Source organism: Lactuca sativa, chromosome 6 (genome assembly GCF_002870075.4).
Source record: "Lactuca sativa cultivar Salinas chromosome 6, Lsat_Salinas_v11, whole genome shotgun sequence".
In the NCBI taxonomy this organism is placed as follows: Eukaryota; Viridiplantae; Streptophyta; class Magnoliopsida; order Asterales; family Asteraceae; genus Lactuca; species Lactuca sativa.
The window spans coordinates 144,140,919-144,158,608 of NC_056628.2; the positions used below are offsets into that span (position 1 = coordinate 144,140,919).

The 17,690-nt window shown below is 37.9% G+C and overlaps 1 pseudogene; it reads right to left on the minus strand.

Annotated features, from left to right (window-relative positions):
* Nucleotides 1–5,049: 5,049 nt before the first annotated feature.
* LOC111890560 (uncharacterized) lies at nucleotides 5,050–8,406 on the minus strand (annotated as a pseudogene).
* Nucleotides 8,407–17,690: the final 9,284 nt, after the last annotated feature.

A 17,690-nucleotide genomic window follows, 5' to 3' on the forward strand; every position in this document is an offset into this window, starting at 1 on the left:
ATGGTTCCCCGTAGTATCACTACAAACCTTTGCACTAAGTCATTGAAACAGAAGCTCCCCGCAATCTTACCACACTTGCTCTTACCACTTCACAATCTCATCCTCAGCTCGACGCCACCCAGTGATCCTTAACTCATGCCCTGCGTACCAATCAAAGATAGGTGTACACACATACCCAAATTATGCATTGCTATATTTTTGACGACATTCGCCATAACAAAACGCCTTTCCCTGCTGCAATCCACATTCTCGAATAATCTCACTTAACATCAATTAGCCGAAGTGCTCCCACCGGAACTATAGATACTTGCTACACCATTTGCTAGATCTCAACTCAAAATAATCTGGAAATAAGGACATCATACTCGAATACCTCGGAGCCAACACAGAATCTCCTGATGCTTTGCCCAAACCACTGATCCCACTCTCGCACCACTAGAACCTCAGAGGAGGCCATCCCCCACTTTGAAATACAGAGGCATCGTCAATGGCTACGAACATGCTGACGAAGACCCGAAGTTCTCCCTCTACTGGTCACTACCTGTATGGAACTACTCATATCGACCTTGAAATTGATCGACAAAACAACTGCTGCCCTTCCAGGGGTATAGATCACAATCTATACCTTCACTTGCAAATCACCGCTATTGCATCCGCAATCCAGTGATCCTATCACACTAGAACTCGACATACGCTAATTCTGAAAATCACAGGTCATAATGAATTTTTCCCAATTCACGGCTACCTGCCGTGGACCCATTCATCCTTTCATAAACACAAACTCTTACATCTTCCCGTCTGGCCCCTCAAATTTGCTGCCTGCACCTTTGCGGACAGATCCCTGACATGGTGGAATAGCCATGTAAAGTCACTATCTCTAATAGTGGCTAATGCTATGGGATGGGAAACTCTTAAGGAGCTCATAATCGAAGAATATTGCCTGAGGAGCGAAGTTCAGAAACTTGAACAGGAACTTTGGAGCATGACCATGAAGGGCTCCGACATAGTGGCCTATACTCCCAGATTCAGCGATCTGGTGGCACTATGTCCGGGAATGGTCCCTATTGAGGGAAAGAAGATATAGAGGTATATCTGGGGGCTGGTGCCTCCATTTCATGGGAATGTCTTAGCTTCAAACCCCACTACCTTCGATAGTGCCAAGCGATTGGCACAACGGATCATTGACCATGAAGTCCGCACCCCGACAACAACAACAACCCTGGCCATCCCAGAACCCTCCAAAGCCGCTGACAACAAACAGAAGTTCAAGGATAATAAAAAGAAGAATGCGACGCAGAATGCTGCCAAAAAGCAGCAGGTCGTGCTCATTCATGCTGCGATAACACCTACTGCTACTACGCCAATGAGGCAATATGCTGGGAGCTTGCCCAAGTGCAACAAGTGCAGCTTCAATCACTACGGACCCTGCCGGGAAATGCAGTGCACTAACTGCAACAGGAAAGGGCACACTACCCGTTTCTACAAGGCTCCGCCAAGGCCAATCACCTAAGTCCCCGACGTGGGTGTGGGTTAGGCTTGCTACGGATGTGGCGAGGTGGGTCACTACAAGAGAAATTACCCAAAGGCAGGGAACGTTGGCAGAGTGGGAAGAGTTTTGGTTATAGGCCATGAGGAAGCGGTTGCGGACCCCACAGTGGTCACTGGTACGTTTCTCCTTGTTAGCTCATATGCATGCATACTGTTTGATAGTGGAGTGGAGAGGAGTTTCGTGAACCAAAAATTTGCTCACTTACTTAAGCAAAAATCACGTGCACTTAAAGAACTGTTCACTATAGAAATGGCTAATGGAAAGACTTAGAGCACTAGCAGTATATACATAGGATGTACTCTAACTCTAGATAGCCATTCATTTTCAATCGACCTCATGCCGATCTCAATTAAAAGTTTCGACGTCATTATCGACATGGATTGGTTGAGTCTTCATCGTGCCAACATCTTGTGTTATGAAAAGGTCGTTTGCCTTAATCTGTCGTCTAGTGAAACTCTAGTTATCTATGGCGACTAACCCAGCACGAACCTTCGTACATCTCGAGTATTCAAGCCCATAAGTACTTGCGAAAGGAATGTCGCACATTCCTTGCTCATGTTGTCGATATGAGCCAAGAGGTGATGGATATAAAGAACATCCCAGTGGTACGTGATTTTCCCGACATCTTCCCAGAAGAACTACCAGGATTACCTCCACGGCGTCAAGTCGAGTTCAGAATCGACCTAGTTCCAGGGGCTACCCCAGTAGCCAAATCGCCCTATCGTCTAGCACCAGCTGAGATGCAAGAACTATCCAGTCAACTTAACAAGCTGCTCAGCAAGGGCTTTATTAGATAAAGCTTCTCACCCAGGGGAGCATCGGTCTTGTTCGTGAAGAAGAAAGACGGATCGTTCCGTATGTGCATCGACCATAGAGAACTGAACAAGCTTACCGTGAAGAATTGTTACCCTCTACCCCGCTTAGATGATTTGTTCGACCAACTGCAAGGGGTGAAATACTTTTCAAAGATAGATCTGAGATCCGGGTATCACCAGTTACGAGTGCTTGAGGAGGATGTTCCGAAGACAGCCTTCCGAACTCGTTATGGACACTACGAGTTTGTAGTGATGCCATTCGGATTGCCTAATGCGCCCGTAGTATTCATGGACTTAATGAATAGGGCATGCCGTCCTTACTTGGATCAGTTCGTCATTGTTTTATTGATGACATACTTATCTACTCTCGTAGTAAGGAAGAGCATAGTAAGCATCTACATCAGATCTTGGAGACATTACGACTAGAGAAGCTCTACACGAAGTTCTCTAAATGCGACTTTTGGATTCGAAGAGTCGAATTCTTGGGTCACGTTGTTAGTTAAGAGGGAATTCATGTGGACCCTTCCAAAATAAAGGCCATTGATAACTGGTCAGCACCGAAGACGCCTACAGAAATTCGTCAATTTCTAGGCCTAGTTGGCTACTATCGCAGGTTCATTCAGAACTTCTCTAGGATCGCGAAACCGCTTACTACATTGACCCAAAAAGGTGTGGCTTTTGACTGGGAAGAGAAACAAGAGAAGGCATTCTAAACGCTGAAATGAGCCTTATGCACCGCACAAATACTATCCCTCTTGGAAGGACTAGAAAACTTCATGGTATATTGCGATGCATCCAATAAGGACTCGGTTGTGTTCTCATGCAATGAGGTAAGGTCATCGCCTATGCCTCAAGACAGCTAAAGACACACGAGGTCAACTACACCACGTATAATCTTGAGTTAGGAGCAGTTGTCTTTTCTCTGAAGATCTGGATACACTACCTGTATGGTACGAAAAGCACTATCTTTACAGACCACAAGAGCCTTCAACATATATTCGACCAGAAGGAGCTCAATATGAGACAATGAAGATGGTTCGAGCTACTCAACGACTATAAATGTGAAATTCGTTATCATCCCAGTAAAGCCAACGTAACAGCTGACGCCCTAAGTCGGAAAGAATACTCTGGTCGTAGAGTCAAATCATTGACTATGACTATCCATTCACATATGTCCACACAAATTAAGGAGGCTCAGCTTGAAGCCTTAAAACATGAAAATGTGGCGGGTGAATCCCTAAGAGGGATGAATAAGAACTTGGAAGTCAAGTGTGGCGGAGCCTTATATTTCATAGATCGGATCTGGACACCGAAACACCACTACTAGAAAAACAGTCTTTTACGACGTGCAATGCATGTCGTAAAACGCTCAGACGACGCGCAAATGCATGTCAAGGAAGGCCCTATCATAACGAGAGATGACACGCTTTTGCGTGTCGTGTATTTACGACGCGCATTTATGACACGCATTTATGACACGCAGTTATGGCACGCAATGCGCATCAAGGAAGGCCCTTTCATAAAGGAAGACAACATGCATTTGCTTGTCGTAACCTTACGACGCGCGTGTTTATGATACGCAATGCGTATCAAGGAAGCCCCTGTTATAAATGAATATGACACGCATTTGCGTGTCATAAACTTTAGTAACCATTTACGACGCGTCTTTACGATACTCATTTACGCATAATACAAAAATTATGTAAACAAATATATACCAAAACAATCAATTTCATCTAATAACATTATGTCAACAAATTGTAATACATTGATATTAAGGAGATCTAATTGTACATTGTTATTAAGAGGCTTTCCCTGACTATATAACCTAATACTACATTGCGTATCAAGGGACACCTTTTACAAAGTAATGCTATACAAACTAAAAAGATATACACAAAGATGATAAACATCAAATGCCAACTAAGTAGAGTTGCATCTTGCCTTTCATAATTCTTTAGGACTAATGAAACCCTGCTCCGATAATTCTTGTGACCTGATCAAATAAAAGTCAAAAAATTAATATGGAACCCATAGATCAAAGTCAATAAATCATTATATTCAAGAAAGGTCTTCAAAGGAAGGTTGTTCACGTGCATATCTTTAAACTTTTTTGGTAGCCTTTTATAATATAAAATTTTAAAGTAATCGACTTTTATAATTATGATACAAACCCATAAAAGATTACAGCCAGCCGTATTATGTATGTCATTGTTATTAAAAGATAAGTTTGCTATTGAGCATACAATGAAGACTATAGCCATGTCTTTTGCACAAACAATAATTTTTGTTCTATTGAAACTGCTATGTGTCTCAGTCTCAATCGACTACACACAACACAGTACAATTTGTTTTGTTGTGTCCTATATCATCCTTACTTTCAGGGCATTGGATTATAAATCCGACAACTTTTAGACCAACTAAGACTATGATAGAGATAGAGAACTTACTAACTATTAAAAGCAATCACAATCGATTTGAGATGGGATGCAACTTTCAACACATAACCCAATTATACGTATAAAATCACAAGAAAAAAAGAACACATAAATCAAACCATGTGCATGAAGGAAAATATTCAACTTTCAAGTGATTCAACAAAACATATGCTACTACTGGTTAGATTAATAATATAACATTATAACCTGAACATGAACGTGAAGATGAAGATGAAGATGATTCTTCTTAGTCTTTATTGGCAACATGTAAATCCTCCAAATTTGATGCAACTACTTCAAAAAGTGAAGGTGAAGAGTGCTTGCTTGGGCCATTTAAAGCAGTTGTGGGTGTGGGTGGTGGTGTCTGCTATATTCTAATGGCTCCATATTCTGAGCTGGATACGTATGATTCACCTCCCGGTGAGAACCGTACATAATGGACTGGACCATGGTGACCTTTGCAGATTGCTACAAACACAAATAATAATAATAATAATAATAATAATAATAATAATAATAATAATAATAATAATAATAATAATAATAATAATAATAATAATAAATAAATAAATAACAATGTACTCTAATTAATCTTAACCTTTTTATCCCACTATTGCTAAAATGTCGCTAAATGGAAGAAGAAAAAACAACATACTTTCATTGTCTTTTTTTATTATAGCATCATACTTTCATTGCTTTCTATTATATCATTGTACTTCCAATTTTTTTGTTTTTAAAAAAATCTAGCCAATTGTAACACTGTAATTTCCATTTGTTATATCTATCCAACTATAATAGTGAAAGTTCATTTGTATTTGGATGAAATTGCTATATAATGCTAGATTTTTCAATGTACATTGTTGTAATAGGAAAAAAAAATAAGATGATAAAAACAACAAAATGGAAGTATGTTGCTATTTCTTGCATTTACGAAAAAAATACATAGTAGATTTTCACATAAAATCAATAAAAAGAAATTTGCTTACCAATCTCTTCACCAGTATTAAAATCAAAGAGATGAATCCACATGTCTTCCCCTACAACAATAAACTTATTACCAAACTTTGGTTCCAATGATGCTGATTCCACAGTACATGACATATCATAGCTTTTCACCAGTCCAAAACTAAAAGCAAAAAAAAAAGATTTTAAAACTTATGAAATATGTATGTTGTACAAATCATAGAAATTAAGAGAGTTTATTTGAAACTTACTGATTTGCATCCCATAACTTGACACTAGATCCATATGCAGTGGTAATATAACGTCCATCTTTACTTACTTCAGCCTAAATATTTATTACATGTGTCAAAATGGCCAGATTTGGTCAAAACATATAAAGTTTTAGGGCAGGTCAATGCAAGTTGATTTGACCCACTAACACCTTTTTATTCATTTTTTTAATTTTATTAGTAACTGCTGGGGCAAAAATAAAACATTTTTTTTGCAATCAAAACCACAGAAGTTCCCAGCAATTAATTTACCATTTTGACCTGTTATATCCAGTTTCACAGGTAACCTTCCAAATTAACCATTTTGATGAATACAGAAGCAACCATTAAAAAAACTAATCCAATTATCTCTAATACAACAATTTAGAAGGTTGAGAACACTTGAGTATACTTGACCTTTTTCACTTTTTAGCCAAATTTCTTTAAATTTTAACTGTTTGACCTAGTAACAAACTAACAGTAAAACATAACCCAAAATAGACCTATATTCATATAAACTGATGAAAATTGACCCTAACCCTAAATAGAAACATAAGATAGTGTACAGAAACACACACACACACACAAAGTGAATTATTGAGTTAATTTCATACCTTACACCTCCTGAATCAGAGCAAGAGCTTAATATAGTTTGGTCACTATGTAGCCATGCAACTGTCCTCACTGATCCGGGGCTAGACTTCTCAGCTTCCTGTGGGGGTGCATCCGGACAATTTAAGTCACATATGCGAAGTATCTTCTCAAAACCACCCGTCAATAGAAGATGTGTATCCTATATATTAAACAAAATTTGTTACTTTTTATAATATTTATAAAAAAATCATGTTTTTAGGTAAAAATATGAAATAACCTCAGAGAAGGAACATGACCTAACAATATGTTTGTGGTCAAACGAGCACAGTTCATCCCCTGTTAATGCATCACATATTTTCCTGCAAAAAGAAAGATCAATTATATTAAAAGCATGTTACAATTTCAATTATTAATAACAAGTACAGAAGAAAAATCTTTTGTATTAATATCAAAGTACCCACTCCATTCTACAAATATGGGGTAATTAATAATCTTTTATATTAATATCAAAGTATTAAATCATATGACTTGAATGAACAATTATTTCTAAGAATGATGCAGATTACAGCTACATTAATGAGAAGGTGGGCAAACTCCAAATGTTGTTAAATTGATTCCTCATCAAAGATAAGCCCATCTAGTTTAAAAGTTTTATTGTGTTAGTCGGTGGTTTTTAGATCATAGATAATTCAGAATTGATGGAATAAATTTGGCAAATGGAGGGGAGCAAAAAAACCAACTGATTCAGTAAAACTTTATCTAACATCAGCATCAATGAAGCCTTTTGTTAGAATAAAAGATGGTTATGGATACAAATAGCAGGCAACTCTATAGCCTTTTAGCAAGTAGTGTAGAAGGTTAAAGAAAAATTGTTGCTCATAAACAAGGCCAAACTAAGTTCAGGAATTTCATGTCCATAAAACCATTGGAAAATTAGCAAAGATAATAATAAAAAAAATCAGAGCACCTGAAATTCCAAGCCATCCACCTTCCAACATGCATTTGACTCCTATTTTCGGTCTATAGGAATCAAATACAAACAATTTCAAAGAGAAATCAGGTTGTATTCCAGGTAAAACCTAGAAAGCTGAACTATTTAATCGTACACAACACTGAGTGAAAACCAAAAAAAAAGATTATTTGTGTCCTCAGCAGTTATTTCAGGTTTAAAGACTTTGGAAGTTGCAAAAAAAAGAGAAAAATAGAACTTCACCATACCTGTAACTCATGCCAAGTTGCCAACATCGATCTACCTTTGATGATTCGATCAATGCATTTTCCTTAATATATTGACCTACGAGAGCAATTTACAAGCAAACAAACATAAAATTATCTTCAAAAAAGATAAGAATTTGCTAAAACACATAAAACAACGAACTAGATCAATTCAAGTACAATTTACGTTTACAAATCGTTTTCAGAAAACAAAAATCAATTTATGTTCACAAATTCTTCCTACTGACTTGAGAAACTTTTTAGGATCCTGTATGCGAAGGAATACAACCAGAAACATCGACAACAAGAGAGAACCTTGATCTAAAAATTGTAAGAGAGAGAGAGAGAGAGAGAGCACATTCAAAAGGAATAAATAGGGGAGCTTATTAGAGTGAGAGAGATGAGAGATGAGAGAGAAAGAGAGAAATGGAGGGGAAGAGTAGCTGCAACCCGTTAACTTTACCTTCACAATAATTGTCTTCGGTTGTGTTGTCGAAGTTGGCCCAGTAAAGTACGGAGTCAATCCAACTTCCTTCCACACAATCTTCTTTTCTCAATCCCAATTCCGAGAAGTTTTTGGTCATTAGAGCAAACCATCTTTTCCCCAAATCACTCCAAACCCTAACCCCTAACTCACTCATTCAATAGTGGGATTAATTTTGTATTTACGGGAAGATAGAGGGGAAGAAGATGAATACAAAAGTAAATACACCAGAGCAGTCAACCATGTTATGTAATTGCTTCACCGTTGGGCACCATCGTGAGTTGCAGCAGGGCGTTGTCAACGTGAAGAGTCGTAGACCCCCGATCGCCGGTTCTATGAAGGATAGTGTGAGGTCTGCATCCCTAGTTCTTTGAAGTGGGGTTTAAGAATTATAATAAGAGAACGTAAGAATGAGGTTTAGATGAGATCGTCGGTGAGGGACAAGAAGTGGTGATAGAAAGTAGGGTTTTTGTGGGAGACGGAGAAGCAAAATAAGAAGTGAGCCTTATTTTTTGGTCGCTGATTTTATTATATGGAGCAAGAAGAAGATAGCGGCGGGGGAGAAGAAGATAGATCCGACGAAGGTCAAAAATATGGAGCAAGGAAGAAGGAATGTGAATAGTCAGTGGTTGTGTCTAGGGTTAGAGAGAGAGAGAGAGAGAGAGAGAGAGAGGAAGGAGAGAATGGCTCTGTGCGAGAGATAAAGCGACCCAGAGGAGAGAGTGAGAAGCGGGGTATTCAAAATTTTAGAATTTTAGATCCCTCTTTAAAAACGCGCATTTAGTTAAAAAAAAAAATATAAAGCGACATTTGTAGACGACACACACTTAAAATAAGCGCCCTCCGTGTTTTTAATTTTTTTTTGTTTGACACTGATTTTAGGGCACGTACAAATGCGTGTCTTTTATCCTTCAAATTTTGGAAAATTGACATTAATTTTTAGGGCACGTACGAATGCGCGTCCTCTATCAGTGTGTGTCATTATTTGCGCGTCGTAAAAGGCTGTTTTTCTAGTAGTGCATGGTGGTTTCAGAGACTTGGTCATGGCAGAAGCACACAAAACTCGATATTCCGTCCACCCAGGTTCAGATAAGATGTATCTAGATCTTAAAAAGCTATACTGGTGGCCTAACATGAAATCAGAGATTGCTACCATCGCGAGTAAATGCCTTACTTGCGCCAAGGTTAAGGTCGAATGCCAGAAACCATCAGGTTTACTTCAACAACTGGAGATACTTAAATGGAAATGGGAGCGGATCACAATGGACTTCATAACCAAGTTGCCCAAGACAATGGGTGGTCTCGATACCATATGGGTGATCGTAGACAGGTTAACCAAGTCTGCACACTTCCTGCCTATCAAAGAAATAGACAAGATGGAGAAACTCACTAGAACCTACATTAGGGAGATTGTACGACTGCATGGTGTTCCTATATCCATTATCTTTGATAGAGATAGTAGATTCACTTCAAGGTTCTGGAAGTCGCTACAAAGTTCCCTAGGAACTAGGCTAGACATGAGTACAACCTACCATCCGTAAACCGACAGACAAAGTGAGAGGATTATTCAAACTCTGGAAGATATGTTGCGAGCCTATGTGATTGACTTTGGAAATGCATGGGATATTCACCTACCCTTTGTCGAGTTCTCCTACAATAATAGTTATCACACGAGCATAAACAACTGCTCCATTAAAAGCCCTCTATGGCCGTAAGTGCAGATCCCCTTTGTGCTAGGCTGAGGTGGGTGACACCCAGTTAGCTAAAGGACGCATTCCTAACAGCACTCTTACAGGTCTGAAAATCATTCGGGAAATGACAGAGAAGATCGTTCAAATCCGTGAACGATTGAAAGCCTCTAGAGACCGACAGAAAAGCTACGCAGACAAGAGAAGGAAACTGTTGGAATTCCAGGTTAGCGACCGTGTTCTATTGAAGGTATCACCCTGGAAGGGCTTGATACGCTCCGGAAAGCATGGAAAGCTAAATCCAAGATAGGTAGGGCCTTTCGAGATTATCGCTAGAATCAGCCCTGTAGCTTACAAACTCAAACTACCTCGTGAAGTTAGTAACGTACATTCTACTTTCCACGTCTCGAACTTGAAAAAGTGTCTGTCCAACGAGACTCTTGTAATCCCACTCGACGAGATCGAGATCAATGAGAGCCTCAACTTCGTGGAAGAACCAGTAAAGATCATGGACCGAGAGGTCAAGCAAACAAAGAAAAGTCGTATCCCGATAGTGAAGATTCGCTGGAATGACAAGCGAGGACCTGAATTCACTTGGGAGCACGAGGATCAAATGAAACTGAAATATCCTCATCTTTTTACTTAGTTATTTGTAATTACTTAATTGCTTAAACTCTAATTTCGGGACGAAATTATCTCTACCGGGGGGATGATGTGACAACCTGAAATTTCTATCTTGTAAAAACATTCAATTCAATCAAATTCAGACTCATTTCTGCTATCTTTTAGCACTGTTTAGGGTCTGTTTGAGTGTATTAAGCCCAATACTTTCAAGAAGGAATGTTAGGAAGTGTTTTCTAGAGTCCAATGTGCAACATGAAAGCCGAAAACTCCATTCATAAGGAGTTTACGACCGTAAACTATAGTTTATGGTCGTAAACACCTCTTGGCCGTAAACTCATACCCATATATGAGTTATGCCCTCATTCTAGTCATTCCTTGCACTTCCAAGTTAAGAAAAGTCAACTCTCTTTCAACTATCATCACGAGTTTCACTTGATCTTCAAAAAGGTAAGCATTTCTTCCGTTTTATTAGGTGTTAATCTTCTTAATCTAGTATCACCCTTTGATTTCATCCATGAAATTCATCTTTTGGGTTTGATCTTCAAGAACACCAAGAACACACTAGTTTTTGGGCCTTAAACACCTCCTTCAAGCTTCAAAACGTAAGTAATCTTCCATATACTAGTTATCCTATAGAAGCTCTTAACTTACACCCTTGAAAACAACCTTTCCCAAGAACAATGAGAGTTTATGGCCATGAGCATCTCCTTTGGCTGTAAACCCTTGTCAAGATCATCTTTATCCGTGAACACAAGCCTTTTCATGTGTTGGCTGTAAACTCCCTTGACCGTAAACACCTGGGCCGTAAACACAATGGCCGTAAACTCCATTGTGTGGCCGTAAACCCCTTAAATGCAATCCTTTGTGATTGTAACACTTCGATCCAAGTGTTCCCTAGTCCCTAAGGTGGTTCCCTATCATGATTAGTTGTTATATACACTAATTATATCCATATATGTGTCATTATATGCTTATTAGGATCCGCTTGTGCCCGAGATTTCACTTAACAGTTGGCATCCTACAACCGATCTTTCATTCGTATCACTCACTACAGGTGAGTTCATACCCCCTTAAATTATCTTTTAAATGATTTTAAATGCTTTTATGGGGGAGAATACAGGTAGAAACATTATAGTTGTTATATCAATCACATGTGATTAATAACTATCAAACAAGTGCATTTTTCTTCTACTTCAACTGTTTTATCAAACAACTCTTCAAAACATTTTATAAACTGACATCAAGTCATTTGTTGCCATTCAAATGGTTAAAACTCTTTTATATGTTAAACTTTAATTAAACTCTTTTAAACTTCTATATTGTTAAAATCATGTCTACATAGATATGGTTATATAAGTAAGATTGAAAGGACTTAGGACTGATAACTCACTTTATTTCATGTTCCTTGTTTGGTGTGGGCTTAGGGTATCCGATTATTTGTCTGAGTGTTGTTTGAATCTTAGTTATTGTAACGTCCCAAAAACACAGTCTGAAAATTTCATTTAATTAAATAATAATTACTATAGTCGATATACCTCATATAAAAATCATAAGCAATGTATCTCAAAATATTATAACTGTCAAGTATATCAGAGTATAAACATCCCAGGATGAACAAATGGTGTGTGCACTGCAATCTTCCCGAGCTCCTCTTTTGAAAACTGAATACCTGAAACCAAAACTGAATACTGTAAGCACGAAGCTTAGTGAGTCTCCCCAAACCACCACATACCATACAATAACGTATAAAGCACATATTGGGCCTTGCCCACTGCATCGAACCGAAGTCCAGAAACTGCATCGGACCGAAGTCTGAAAACTAACCAGGGCCATGCCTTGTGCATGGGACCGAAATCCGGAAACTACATCAAACCAAAGTCTGGAAACTAACCAGGGCCTTGCCCTCTGCATCGGACCAAAGTCCGGAAACTGATTGAACATAACATAGCATAATCATAACTACTAGCATAAACACATATACTGCATACTGCATCGGACCGAAGTCCGGAACACATAACACAAAAACATGCTTGAATCACAAAGACATTAAGCACACTGAACTACTGCATCAGACCGAAGTCCAGAACTACAACTAACTAAACGGGATGGCATTGTGGCCATAGACCCGTTCCTACTGGAAGGAAACTCACCTCACATTGTTGAAGTCCCGCAGACTCAATCCCATACTGTTGAAGTCCCGCAGACTCGACCCCAACTACTAGATGACAGATTCCCGATCTGTCAACATCAAAATAACACCCAATTAATAATTGGGTTCCACTACATAACTATAGTTACGTACTTTGGATAATTACTACATTACCCCAAGCTTAGCTTACCCAAGCCCAAGGTCCAATCCATAGGCCCAAAGTCAACTAGGGATCAAAGCCTAACATATGGCCCAATTTTCCAAATTGGGCCCAAACCTCTACATGGGATTCGCTTAAGGCCCAATTGTCCAGTCCAGTCCAACATGTCCCATTCTAAGGGCCCAATATCATACAACCTTCTAGGCCCAAACTATGGCCCAATTTTCCAAATTGGGCCCAATCTTCCGTTTGGGCCTTACCCTAAAGCCCAATTAATTACCCTAGTCCATTTGATTATTCTTAGATGGTCGCCCATTAACAACCCAATCATTAAGGCCCAACAATATACCCAAGTGAAATTAGGGTTTCTCATAAAATGACAATTAGGGTTAAGTGTTTCTTACTTAACCCATTAGGGACTTAACCCACTAAGGACTTAATCCATTAAGTCCATTATTGCTTAGATTAATTTCTGCCAATGATTATTATTTAAATTTCACTTATTAAATAATTCTCATGTGCGTCCTGATAAATTCTCAAATATTAGGATTTTATCAATTAGCCCATTAAGGACTTGATCCATTAATTCCTTTACTCTACTAGATACATTGCATGAAATAATTTGGGCTTAATTCACAATCCAATCGTAATGGCCCACAAGTGGGCCTAATAAGTCTAAGGCCCAATACTCATAATTAGGGTTTTCCACCCAAACATGGCCCAATAGTCCCAAAACCAATCTCTATGCCCATTAGGGTTTGCTAGCGGGGCACCGCCCACTACCACCTCAGGTAGTGGTGGTTGATGGCGGCTCACTGCGGCGGCCACCACCTTACGGTGGTGGTTATTATTATTTTTATTATTAACCAAAGCTAATTACAATTACAATGTTTAATCCAAACATAAACACACACATATACTAACACACACAACCACACCATGGTGGTCGGCGGCGGTGCTTAGCGGCACCACCTCACGGTGGTGGTGGTGGTTGTTGTCATTTTCTGGCTAAACAAACCACCACAACCTTATGAAAATCAAATACAACTAGTCTACTAGGATACACACCCATACATAAACTCGTAGATGTGGTTGGTGGTGTCAAGATCCGGCAGAAGGCGGCAGGAGGAAGGTTATACGGCGGCGGCAAGGTAATGGCCACCATGGTGGGCTGCCATGGAGGTTCCCACGCTTTTTCGGTCAACATAGGGCATGAACGCTTCCAGGTGTAGATGTAAAATTGTAAAAGTAGAATATAGTGTTTTGTATAGTTTCGCATTTTATGTTATTTTACTAAGTCATCTTTATGCGAAGTGAAATGTCTAGACTTAGTATATTTTTTGTACACTCATGTTCTCTATAAATAGGGACTGAGGTTAGAAGTAGAGAGAGACTTTTCGTAACAGATATCTCTTTTCTGCTTATTTTGTAATCAGTCTTTATCAATATGAGATCTGATTAATATTTACTCTTTGTGTTCTAAATCTTCAATTACTCAAATCAAACTTTGCTTTCTCAAATCTCGATAACAATTCTCATCAATTGGTATCAGAGCAGGATTCAAACTGCTTCGATCTGATTTTCGTGTTAGAATCATTTGCTTTTTGAGTTGCAACTTTACTCAAAATTTTCCGCGCATTTTGGTTTTGAAAATCACATTTGATCTTCAGATTTGAATTGATTCTGTCTTTGAATTGTTAAGTCGAGTAATCGATTAGTGTTTTGTGATCAATTTAATTGATCAAATTCTCTATTTCATCAAGTTTTTCAAGCTTTCTGAAAATTTATGTGTTCATCAATGGCGAACTTCAACATGAATACAATGACTTCATTCTCTCACTTGCTTGGTTCCTCAACCAAAATTCCGATGTTAATTCTAGAATACTATGATCAGTGGGCTGATAGAATGGAAGATTACTTAAATGGAATTGATGAAGAACTTTGGAATTGTATCGATGGAACAGTGCAAGCTCCTGCTAATGCTCAACCAATTGGACCGTCTACTGCATCTGCTGAAGTTGCTGATCAACAAAAACGGTTGAAGAATAATGAAAAGAGGCGCATGAGGGAACTAAGAGGTGCTCTACCTCCTGTGGTTTACAATTACATCCGTAGTTGTAAAACAGCCAAGGAGATCTGGAACACTCTAAAAGAGAAGTATCAAGGTAGCGAAAAGACGAAGATCAACTCTGTGAAGCAATGTCTAGTTGAACTGAAGGAATTCAGACAAAAGGATGCAGAAACTCTTGAAAATTACTATGATCGTCTGAATGAGCTTATGTTTTGCTGCAATAGGTATGGAATCACTAGGTCTCTCATGGAGTTCAATTTAACTTTCATTATGGGTCTTCGCAAGGAATGGCGAAGTGTGAGCATGATGATTAAGAATCAACAGAGTTTTGATACAACTAAATTGAATGATCTCTACTATCAACTGAAAACACATGAATGTGAGGTTTCAGAAATGTATGAAGAATCAAAACAGAGTATTGGAGGTCCTTTGGCTCTTGTTTCAAAGGTATCAGAAACTGATGTTAATGAAAAAGATGGTTCAGATGAAGAAGGATTTTTGATGAACTCTGATGATGAAGCTATGGCATTCTATTCAAACAACAGAGTTAAGAAGTTTTTCAAAAAGCCTTTTAATCCAAAAGGAAAGGCTAGTGATGTGAAGAATGCAATCATAAGAACTGGAGGAGAGGAGAGGAAGAAATTGGAGAAAGCTGATGAGAAACAAAAAGATGCGAAAGAAGAGAAGAAGCTGAAAGGTGATTCAGGAATTTACTGTCACTATTGCAATGGTGCGAATCACTTTGCAAGCGATTGCATGTTGCGAAAGAAAGAAGAGAAGAAAGAAAAAGTTAAAGATGAAGCATACTATTCTAAAAATATTGAAGAGATACGTGCTAAGACCAAAGGAGTGTCTTTGGTTGCGAAAGGTGAATCTGCTGATAAAGAGAGTGGAACGTATCGGATCTGGTCTTCAGGATCTGATGACGAGGAAATGACGCATCCTACACATGGAGCAATTTTTGCAAGTTTTGAAGATTGCGAAGAGGACATTTCAGGTAGATACTTCGTATCTAAATCCACGGACAAATCACCCATGACAACCAAGGTACGTGCAATACTTGAATCTTTTAATATTCCTTTATCTGCTTATGATGCTGAAATTGTTTCATTTGATGATACTGTGACTTATTTTGATTCTATTATTGTGTCTGCTAGTACTGAAGCTCAAAAATTAAATTTGCAACTAGGTGAGACACGGAGAGAATTAGAAATAAAGAGGAGCAGAGTAGAAAAACTTGAAATGCAGATCAAAAATATAGATTGTGATAGGAATAATCTTACAAATGATGTTAGGTTGTTACTAGCACAAATGAACATATCTTGTAATTCTGCCAAACGATTGTATGCAAAATTAACTGTTTTACATCATTCATCTGACATTAGCAAAGAACAACATAGGAAACTTTTACCTTTTCTTGAGTATGAACGTGAAAAAGTTGATGTTGTTTCTTATGATTGCGAAAGTACAATTGCTAAATTTGACAAAATACCCGATGATAGATATCCATACGGTATTGTCAAAATTGATGAATTTCTGAATGCTGATGAGTTGGTTAACATTGTCAATGAAAGTTTGACAAAGAGTGAACAAGTGAAAATCTTAAAGAAAACAGAAAATTCAACTCTTGCCTCACAATTCAATTATGCTGATATTGATGAAAATTTAGATAATGTGAGTGAAATCAGTGAGATAGAAGAGGAAGAAGAGGTTGATTGTTCTCAATTGTCAATCATTAATATCACATCTAAAATCAAAGGTAAAGAAATAATAGTTGATTCGATGGTAGAGGATGAAATTGATAAACCTTCAACTTCGCAACATTGTAAGTTTGATAATGTGGAAGTTGAAAGCTGGAAATTTGATGATACTGATGAGAACAAAGAAGAAAAGAAAGATTCAAATGAAACACCTCAACGAGTTGTGGTTGATCAAGTGTTTGAGAATACAAAAGAATTTGACAAAATTTTAAATGACAAAGGCGCACATTATTTGGAAACCAACACTGTGGTATATCCAAATTTTGTATGCACTGATAAAACTATTTTTCCAAATCAAGTTTTTGTCACTACTGGAAATGTTGAGAAAGTTCATCTTGAATTCAACAAAATGATTGAAAAAGATAATCTAAAGTCAACCACAGAAGGTTTTTTCGCAAATCAAAACACACAAGCAAACAATTTAACTCAAAATTCTTATGTGTTTCAAAAACAAAAATCATTACAAAAATGGGTGGTTAAAGGTGAAAAACCAAACAAAATTTTTGAAAAAGTTGAAAATCAAAGGCTGAAGTGAAATTAAATTCTCATGAATTCAAATTGATGGTTGGAAATTATTCAACAGAAAATAATGTTTCAAAAAGAAAAGCAAGAAAAGCAATTTTCTGGCAAGTTGTGACTAATGACAAACCAAGAGCTGAAAAAGAACAAATTTCAAAAACAACATCATCAAAATTTCAAAGCAAAAATAAACAAACATATTCAAGTTTTCATAAACCAATAAATTCTGTTGACAAAATTCCATATGTTCGCAAATATGACAACAATCGAAAATTTGAGAATTCGCAAAAATTTGTAAATAATCAAAAGTTTCAAAATGTTGGCAAATTTACGAATACTTCATCAAGTTTGAAAAATTCAACTCAAGCAAAAGTGAAATTTTCACCAAAACAACCAAAATTTCCAAATCCTTC